Below are 10,883 nucleotides of genomic sequence, written 5' to 3'. Positions count from 1 at the left end.
ACAAAAGAAAAAGAAACGTCTGAGAGGAAAATCGGGTCTGCCCCTTTTGTTTGAGTTCTGTGCTCAATCCGATGGAACGACGGATTTTATCTGACGCACTGTATCTATTTGATCAGCGCGCCTGTCTTTGCCTGTTTACTTGCCAACACATGATGCAGTTTTTCCCCCCCTTTTTTTTCTGTATCTGTCTCTCTGCTTTTCTTCCTCCGTCTCTGCCTGTGCGCGTTCGCCGTCTTCCTGCCCGCCTGCCACCTCCTCCTCTGCGTTTCTGGCTTGCTTATCTGTGGGTTCTTTAACAGCCACTGACAACTTGTGAAGGAGAGTACCATTAACATTGCCTGTATTCCCAAATGATGATCCTGCTGTGAGTGTTGTGCTCTGTCTCTGTGTTTTACATGAGTAGTGGGTGACTGCCGTGAAAGAGTGGGGTGGAAACGTGGGACGAGTGGCAATTACAGGGCCGGTTATGGCGCGGCGGCCTGCTGGACGAGCCTCACTTGGCATGAATCCCCATTTCAAGGGAATTTAAAAGCACTAGATGGGGCTCTGTTGTGTGACCCCACCTCCTCCATCCTTCGCTAGCTTCCAGTCATGATTCAGTCCTCTTTTTTTAAATCTTGCCAGGCCTCAGCAGGACCTAAAAACACAGGGACTGGGCGCACTGCCTATGGCCCCTGGTAGTAGTGAAATGGACTCGCACACCAAGGTGCTCACATTAGTACACAGACGACTCTTGGTTTTCCATAAGAAGCACTTCACCTGGAATTTTCTGCAAACCGGAGTGACATTCGACCCTCTTCGGAGCCCTTTCATCCAGTGCTCCCTCTACCTCTGCAGAAAGGCGGGTGTTATATAACTGCGCCAGATTCCCTCCTGCCCGCTCAACCCCACGGGTCAAGAGCTCGCGCTGACTGGCCGCTGATCATCTCAAGTGCAGTTCACCGCACGGAAAAGTTTCTGATAGAAGAGCCTGCCCTGCTCTACAGATTTGGTTCATGTCATTAAGTGTCTGCAAAGTTGCGTTCCAGTTAAAGTTACTTCCATTCCGTCTTTCCATTGGAGGCTAAATTTGTTCAAGAGAGACAGGATACACTAAAAACTCCAACGTCTACTTTCTCGCTCGCTCGCACACACACACACACACACACACACACACACACACACACACACACACACACACACACACACACTCGTCGTAATTTGTCTGCCCACTGGTTTCACTTATTAAGTTTCAAAAGGTTTCTGGGCAACGTGGTTTGAGAAAAGGAGGGGCTGGGGGGGAGAACCGTGGCATTTTTTTGGCACACCGCTCTGCCCGTCTTGCCCAGAACGAGGAGGTTACCATGGCATCAGTGGGCACCTCATAAAGCAGACCATTGTTGGTGCCTGTGTCTGTGTGCATTTGCGCGCGCGCGCGCGCGCGTGTGTGTGTGTGTGTGTGCCACATTGAGTTGCATGGCAACAACCTCTGGGCACCACCACCACAAGCAGGAAGCTCAAACCTTCACGTTGCAGTGCCAGCCTGCGACGCAACATAAACATGAACCTTCCCCCGTCTTCTCATACGCTTTTTATTTTCCCCTTCATCTGATCTTTATCAGTGTCATATTTCCTCCTGATGAACACAGACACAGAGACACGTGTGCACGCTTTCCCACCAAACCTATTAGTCTATCAGCACATTGTATAGACTTAACTGCTACACAGATCATGATTTATCCTCCCCAAACACAAAATAAACATGTTGTCAGGGGTTAGCAAATTAGGAATAATTTGCAGAATGTTTCGCGCCCCCCCACCCACCCCTTCTGTGCAGTGGTGTTAAGCAGATTGTTATTAAAGCTAGAAAATCATTTAGAACATGCAGCGCATACTTGAAGAATTAGAAAGTGAGCCCACAATCTGAAATAGCCCGAGAGGAAAAACACGAAGCGTTCTATTTTCTTGTCTTTTCGAGTTAGATCCATTAGCTGAGGTGGGGTTATGATACGGGTTTGTTTGTAATTGTTTCTCTGCCAAATGGCGCAAAACACTGAGTTACTATGTGTGAAAATCTGGACACAATTTGTGGCTCCCCATAGGAAAAAGGAAGAAGAAGAAGAAGAGTTGAGGAGAAGGCAGGGAAGGAGCTATTTTCAGCTCATAAAAGCTTTGGTGAGGGTTGAAAGATGTGGGTGACAACAAAATTTGACAGGTGTGTGTTCTCTGACTCGCTCGCTAAAGTTAAAGCCTGAGTGTGAGTGCAGAGCTGTGGGGCTGCAGATTCAGTGTGGCATACAGGCAGGACCTGTGTCTTCTGGCACACTCTACTGGTGTGTTTGAGAACTACTCGAACGCCATTTATTTTGAATGCAGAAGCTAATGTTTAAAAGTTTTCAAAAGTTCATATAACCAGTGGGTAATGTTAGCAGTCAATGCCATGTAGAATCACAACTACTTCATGGGTTGCTTTTTAGTCTGTGCCACCGATGTCAGATGCAGACATCCATAATGCTGTGTCATGCAAGTAAGAATAGCTATTTAAAATGAATGCAAAAAAAAGAAGCATTTAGTTTGTTCTTTTGCTTGACGATATCTTTTCGTCTCAGGATGTTTTCATGTGGGAGCATTTCACTTGCATCAAGTCCTTTGGCCCATTATTATCTTTATAGGATTTTTTTTGTATGTTAATGCTTGAAACAAGAAATACCAAAAATAAATCAAGCTTTGGATGAACACTGACAAGTGTGAAAAAAAGGGTTTATTCTTAAATTTGAATTGATTTTAGTCTATTCACACTAGATCTGTCTGGTTTCTGAGGACTGGAACGTCGACTTGCCACGTCTGTCTGGATTCATATGAAAAGGTTTCAAGTCTAAAGTGAGAATAAAGTGAACTGTCACGAACGGCATGTGACACGATGGATTCTTAAAGGGGAGAAATCAGGGATACTTGTAAAGTTAATTGTGAAATTCCTGTGTTCTAGTAACTTTATCAAGAATTTCAGGACATTTTTATTTGTAACCATATGTAAGAACGGTTTGATCTGCATCATGAATGTAACTTTAGCTGTAGCACATAGCTGTTTATGTGTTGATTACGTTTCGTATTTATAGCCCTACCTGCAAAGTAAGTGTTTTACATGTAAAGCTGACCTGACCAGATGGTTTCTGGGAGATGATCACTCAAGCTTGTTAAAGTGGGATGTTCACAGTTTTTGTTCAAAAACACAACGTGAAAATAATTGTTGCACGTCCTAAATGTAAATAACTGTTTTCATGTTGTTGTGTTTTCTTTTTGTCCAGGTGACCCTTTCAATTTGGACGGGCACGATAAGAGTAGAAATCATAATTAGTTCATTCCTGTTGCAGAGAAAATTTGATGATCGTATGATCTGTATCGACGCGGGCAATCTGCCAAAACCTGTTGGAAAATGACATCATATCATTATATTGGCAGAAATGCTATATTGTGCATTGCTGATGAAAAAACACCCAGGATTAGCATGTAGAGTTAGCATAACATAATTGATTTGTACTTAAGTAATATTAGTGTGGAAGCATATAGTGAATCACCACCACAGCTGAATTTTTGTTTTATACATTCATGCAGATGATTGATATAAAATAGGAGAAAATCTTTCCATTCAAAGGTTTTAATCTAATTTTTGATTCATAAAAATCACACGGAATGCTTTTGTGTGTGAAACCTGTTTAACTAATAAACATCCTTTCCCTTTTCTTGCTTACATATGACAGAGTCATAGTGGAAAATGCTCTACCTCTGGATCAGGGCTGTCATGTTGTCTACATGATTATTGTAGTCAAAGGCATTCACAATGATTATATTATCGCAATATAACAATACATTACTATCAGCCATTCAATGCTGTCATAGAGCTGTTTAATACCCTTTTTTTGTCTCCTCCTCTTTTGCTCATTGAATTTGACACTAAACAGTAGGTAAATAAATGTAAAAGTTGTACAATTTGCAATCAGTCGTGTTTTGATTTTATCATAAGTGTCGTATCAACACCATATTGACAATTCATTTTTTTTTACAGTCAGGAATTATTGTCAGTATGATTGATATTTCTTCAAAACTATAGGAACATCTCTGGCCATAATGCAAAGTGCCTTTGATTGGCTGCGAACGGCCTAAAATGTGTAAAAACACCAGACGGATCTTGTGGCTGAGAGTGACCTAAGAGGGTTCAAACTGATTGCAACTTATATATGCAGCCACCTGGAACAGAGTTCCCCTCTTGCCAAACACATGCCATGTTTAGCCTGGGCCGGCCTGGCAGCTCTGAGTGTGCATGTGTGTGTTAAAGTGTGTCGCCGGGTCTGTGACTATTGTGCACGTTTGGTCCTCTGCTGTTGTTGAGCATGTGGCCCGCAGATTAACGCTTTAAATGGGACGCTCTCCTGTTCTGAATGCCCCCTGTGTTTGCTTACAAGGCCCGGGTGAGATGGCGGAGAAGGATTTGAGAGGGGTTTTGTATCTCCTCCTGTTCAGAGGGGGGCATCCTATTATGACTGAGAAGCTACACGGAGGGCAACGTCACAAAGGGTTAAAACCTGAGTGTCTTTTTTTGGCATGCTATGCAGAATTGGCTTTTTTTCCCCCCTTTTAAGACATGTGGAAAACAGCTCCAAACAGATTTTAGTGGACGACAGGTGCCAGCTCTGCCATCTGCTTTCAGTTTTACCTCCCTCGCTGTCTGCTCTCAGCCGATCCGATCCTCTCTATGCGATTTCAGTTCATCCATCTTTCGTTCTTCTTTCCACCAATCAGATCGGTTTGACACCCCTCCTGTCATGTGCTGGCATCATTTAGGTACCTGGAATGAATTGAAAGTGAGAAGAAATCAAACAAAAAAGACATTTATTAACTTCAGGTGTGACATATCTGCAAAACATTTGGAGGTAAATGCAAAAATACATATACTGTCAGCATAAACTTCAGATTTACCATAAATCTGTATGATCATTTTCTGTAATAAATGCTTGTTGGTTAGTGTACGGTGTAAACAGTATTAAGAGTTGTAGGCAGCACACACAAATAGAACAAAAATTGAACAAACGTAGTATATTTGGTGTTTGGCTATGTTCTATAGATAAGCAACAAAGAACTATTGTTTTCCTTCTTTTGACTTATTGCTTTGCTGAGTTTATCTGTTTTATTTCTCTAATTTAAAACCTTTTTGTCAAGTGAAACACAGTGAAATCACGTTTCACATTTAAACCCCATTTATCACCAGCGATATCATAACAATTTTCTTACAATTTTTGTTGGTGATTGTCTTAGTTATCAGAAGTGCCACCGGTTTTACACATCAAGATACAATCGAAATGCCTCACGTAGCCTCTGACTCTATTCTGATTATTATAACAGTCCCTTACTGCACAGGGCTGCTGTGGACAAGCCCAGAACTCCCAACCCCAGCCTCTTTAACTGAGAAAAATAATCTAGTTTGAGATAAGGTTAAATAAAAAATAAAAAATCCTGCACATCAGATTAGGAAAATAAGTGTTTCCTCTTGTTTTTTGCAGCATTTCATCCACATATCTGTCATTTTTTAAAGTTCAGAAAGCCAGTTGAACAGTTTATCTTCAGCATGAAGAATGAAGTTGCATGAAGTTCAGGTGCAGCCAAACCCACTTTAAGTTCCTCATTAGCTCAACTGTAGCACAAATTAACAGCACGATGTGGTTCAATTAGCACCACCATTATGGGATAGATGCAAATTGGCTGATTCATTTTTCCTTCTATGTTTTTGTCATGCTTGACTTTTTGGCTTTAAGTGTTTAGCTGATTAGTTCTTGGCAGCCAGAATATTTTGAGATGACAAGGTAAGAGGTAAAATAAATAAAATGAAAGTCAAACGATCTGATTGGCCATCAGTGGAATTTTCATAATAAAAAGTAGCGGAAGAAAGCAAATTTTGGTCATTTTTGTCCTGACTTAGGAGATGAGAGGCCACTTTTGTTAACCCCAAAAAACAAGTTGAGGCAATTCGTTGCTACCTGTGCGCTAAATTTAGCTACTTTTTCCTCATTCCTTTTTGACTGCATTTTAAGGCCTTTTGTACTGATCAAGGAGAGACAGTTACTGCCAGATGTGGAAACATCTGGAACTTTAAAAGTAATGCTCCATGAAACAAACCTGGTTCTGCACAAAGAGCACCGCGAACATGTTGGTGAAACGTTTGTTTAGCCTGCAGAGCACTCCCAAACCCCTTAAAGGCCAAAAAGAAAAAAAAAGAATCAAGACAAAGGAAAACTAATTTTAACACAAACGTGGCGTTGTTTTGGAAAAGATGCAATTTTTTGTAAAAAAAAAAAAAATATCAACTGTAATGGCCAAGTCGATGACTTATGAAAATACATAAAAGTGAAAACACATTGTTGGCTCCTCTCCCTGCAGCTACCCATGAGAAAAGAAGCCAAGCCTCATTTAAAGTGCGGCGCCTGAGCTGTGTCGCTCGGTTCAGAAATGTGGGGCTGTAACCTGGTGGTTTCTTCTTGGAATGAGGCTGCTGTTAATGAGCCCATTAGGACAAAGGTGAGTTCAAAATGAGTGGGAAGAAAAAGTAAACAAGCCAGGTGACAAATTGCAAGTAGCCAAGATGGGAGCCCTGCGCATAAATACGAACTTGCTCACAGGGAAACCAGTTACTGTTGATGTTGGAAAGAGTTTGGTGAGACAAGAGTTTTTGTTTTGGGGAGTCTTTTTGCGCGCAGGTGCTCTTTTCAAAGGCAGCCCTCTCCAGCAGGCACTTTTGTGGCTGCTCCTGAATGTCGGCCTCTTGGGGTTTTTGTTTGAGTCAGTGTCTAAGCCTGCTTGATACATAGTTCTCTATTCGTCTGTTATTTACGTGAACATTTTTCTTAAAAAAGGCTGTCTAAAACATTCAGCTTCCTCACAGAAAATGCTGACCGGTTTTCTTCCATCCGTGAAAAGAGGAAAGACAGAAGATCGAAGTACACAGGTCTTATATAATCATGCGGTGACCCGAAAAAATGATGTAAGCTGCACACGGATCCCTAGACAACAAGTCAGTCCTCAACATTTCTTCCTCTACAACTTTGTGAGTTAAGATCTTAATTGAAAACGGGTTTTCACTTTCACATTACATTGAAATCTTGTCCTTGATTTTGGCCCACAAGCGTCCATCGTGTGTGTGTGTGCGCGAATTCATTAGTGTGTCAGATGGAGCTTGTTGTGCCAGGCAGCCGGGCAGCAGTGGTGCCACTCTGTGTGGTCAGGCCACAGCGTGTCCTCTCAGCTGCTGTTTCGAATTCACAACTAACTCGACAGCAGCATCCTCGCTCGTTCAGTGCGGCAGATGGCATCGAGCTTGCTGTTTGCGTGTGCGTATGCTTGCCCATTTCTTTTGGAGAGGCAGCTGTGGGAGGCAGCGCTTCACCCGCTGCTGGGTCCAGCTTCAAGTGCAGGATACAAAGATGAGGACAATTGAAATAAAATTCTGGTGGAATCAGTGAATAGAGGGGAAAAAAAGATGCCCCCAGTGAAGGCTTGTGGAAAATCTCCTGTATCACTCACTATCATCCAGATAGGCTGTGGCCTGTTTCATCTGAGAGTAATCCTTGAGATTATATCCCTGCATGATGGACAATGAGCATATTGTTGTGATCTTGTTTCTGTAATCCAGCTCAGCACCATATGCAATGGACAACTACGGTCTCTAGAGAGCTGCAGCGGTGAACAAAAGACTGTCCAGATTTGGAAAAGCAGTCCATCTGCTGCCGGTTCTGTGTGTGAAAATATCTCCACTTGAATCAAACGTACAACATCCACTGTGAGCTCTAGAAAGTCAAATCTCTCTCCATCTGTGTTTTTTTTTTCATTTTCTTTCGGGATGAACAACAAATTGTGCTCCAAAAGGAACCCAACATGGTGCAGCCATTCAAATCTCCTGGAGTCTATTATGAATCTGATTTCAGTTTTGGTCATAAACTCAAGTGCAAAGAGAGAACCAAGATTGAAAATGAGGATGGGGTGAAGCCATCTGTTTTGCGGTAGAATCAGACAGACAGAAGAAGAAATGTGGAGGAGCCAACGCTCATAAAGAAACGGCAGTCTCAGGCCAAATTGTCAGGCAGTTAGTAGATGAGATGTCATGCTAGCCAGACATGCTAGACAGGCGGGCGGCGTTGCCTGAGGAGGAATCCTACTATTTAATGTGCCTCAGCAACCCAGCTGATTCACCGCTACACCATCCAGTCTAATAGGTTTTGTTCTGGCGAATCACTCCAGGTTTCCTTAATGGAAAAGCCAAACATACTGCTCTAACATTGGGTGACAAGGGCACCTTGGGTTTGCAGATGTTCACGCAGATGACAGATGGTGCCGGCGCAGCTAAGGGAGCAACGGGAATGATGTCTGCGCCAGGCTGGTGCCACAAACACCCCCCTCCTCCCTTTTTTCTATTTCCTCTCTATACCACCAAGTGTCCCGTCCCAAAATGTCCAAAAAGACAGGAGCGCTTTTACCTGTGTGTGAATATCTGGATGTGAATATGCGCACGCAGTGACTCAGCACTGAGGTCAGAGCTCAAAGGTCTGTACAGCGACAGCATCTGAGTGTTTCAAGTTAAATCAGGTGGCATTTCGGACCATGGACCTTTAACATATGAGGATTACACAAGAAGGTTAGAATACATACTGTTAGTGTGTTTGTCACTCTTTCGTGACATGACCCTTTGTTCACTTCTTTGATAAATGATGACATGCACAGTGGGCATTTTGGCAGTTGTATCAATGCAGGCATTGTATTATTGTTGGCAGGAAGTAGTTTTTTTTTTCCATTGTGCAATCTATAAAAGTGCTCTACATGGGATAATGTTACATTTCAATGAAATGACAGACAGTACAGTAAATGTTGAATAAATAGACAGGGATTTTAGACCCAGACTGTCCCCCTCGCATGTGATCCCATGTGTCATTTGTTCATTGACACAATAACAACAAGTAGTCTAGTGGTGCCTCCAGCTGGGAGCGGAGGGTTGGGGGTGGGGTGTGGTGTATACTCTTAATAGCATCTTACATACATTCTATTAATAAGGGGACTGTCACTCTTTCCCTCCCTTTTGTTGGTAGCCTTGGTTGCATGTAAACACACCTCCCTGTGACCAAACTGTGTCACCACCTGGTTGGATTAACCAATAGTTTCCCTTGTTTGGGTTGGCAAACAGTCCTTGTTATGGCTGAAATACATTCTTTATACAATGCAACCCTCACCTTCAAGGACGGCATATTTACAATTCGCATGCAGTTGCTCTCACAACCACTAGACGTTACATAATGTCCGTCAGCTTGCGTATATTCTCAATTAAACTGCTTGAACACCCAGAATTGGAAAATGAGCAGACTACCACAGACATGTGTGAGAAGCTTCCAGATATGCACAGAGGCTGTCAATGCTACCAAAGGATCTGCTAACATAGATGTCCTCACAAGGTACTTTACAATGTAAAATTCAGGGTTGCCAAGAACTCTTACCAGCACTTTAATCCTGTTTGGCTAATATACATGAATACACACAAAAAATACCCAAATTACCTACAGTGTTGGCATGAAATGTCATAAGCCCAGCATGCTACGTTGTTTCGGCAGACAAACACTTATCATTTCAGCTGCTGTGCTCTTGTGTTTTGTTTCAGAAAAAGTTCAGCTTAACTCTTTCTTTAGGCCAGTGCTCACTGCTCTCTTTGCCATGAAAGGAAATCCAAAAGTTGACTGTGCTCAGTTGTTGCAGACTGAATGCTCAGCTTTGTTGTTCGGCCTGCGGTCTCTAGTGAAGAAGCTCTGTTGTGCCCAATCCTTCACTCTTTTGCAAACTGAAGCGGAAGCCTCTGAAAAAGACATCAGTGTCACACCGTCTCTAACAGCTGAACCGTGGGTCAGAACTGTGGTCATTTGGCAGCACATTCAGCGCCTCTTGGAGGAGTGTCATGGAAATAAATGACATTTACAACAATGCCAACTAGAAGTGTAAACAATAATAGTCTTGTTAATAGAAGTAGCACTCACTATTTAAAAAGCGTAGTGATTGGATGATTTGTTGCCAGTGTGCAGAATGATGCATTCAGTGCGGCCCTTTTGTTGTTGGAGGAGTTCAACAATAGTGCTGCATTCATGCAATGAGAGATCATCACGCTTCAAACTTTACTAACAGTAAAAAGAGGAAGTTGATTTAAACATCTGCTTTTCATGCGGACAGATTAGAAGCTCTGGAACCCCAGGAAGCCACACAGAGGGACGCTAACAGGTAGAGACGATAATTACCACCATTCATCTTCACTGGACCCCAGCACTGTTTTATGAGGGTGCATCTGAGTGCAGGCCCAGGTTTGATGAATCTCCCCTTAAATTAGCAGTCACCAGTGGATCGAGAGCCTCCATCACTCCGTATGTTCCCATTCATCATCTCATTAGGACCCTGGGCTGGGCTGTGAAGGCCCGAGGACTACCAAAGAGGAAGAAGAGGAGGCGATGGGTTTCATCATCGCTGAGTATTTCTAGGGTGTTATCATTGCCGTTAACAAATTTGTCAAATCCAACGCACACACATTTTTCATGAACTGCAATCTGTTCATTTCCCTGAGGCTATTTCATCATTTGTTAAAAGGAAAATTTTAATGCATCATGGGCAGAGAATGGCACAGTTGTTTACTACCCCGGGAAACTGGTGCCATTAAGGACCTGTAATGAATGCCAAAATCTTATGTAAACCCAGTGTGTGTATATGTTTATAGGGGTGTTTTTCTCCTCAGGTGTTTACATGAGCGTGAGATATAAAGATTTGTGATGCAGGATAATTTTGTGAAAATGTTACAGTCAGGATGTGGCAGGAAATGCAAATGGCAGTCAAGGGAG

Source organism: Odontesthes bonariensis, chromosome 21 (assembly GCF_027942865.1).
Source record: "Odontesthes bonariensis isolate fOdoBon6 chromosome 21, fOdoBon6.hap1, whole genome shotgun sequence".
NCBI classification, from domain to species: Eukaryota; Metazoa; Chordata; class Actinopteri; order Atheriniformes; family Atherinopsidae; genus Odontesthes; species Odontesthes bonariensis.
The sequence above is the reverse complement of the archived record's forward strand: the minus strand, read 5'-3'. Positions refer to the sequence as shown.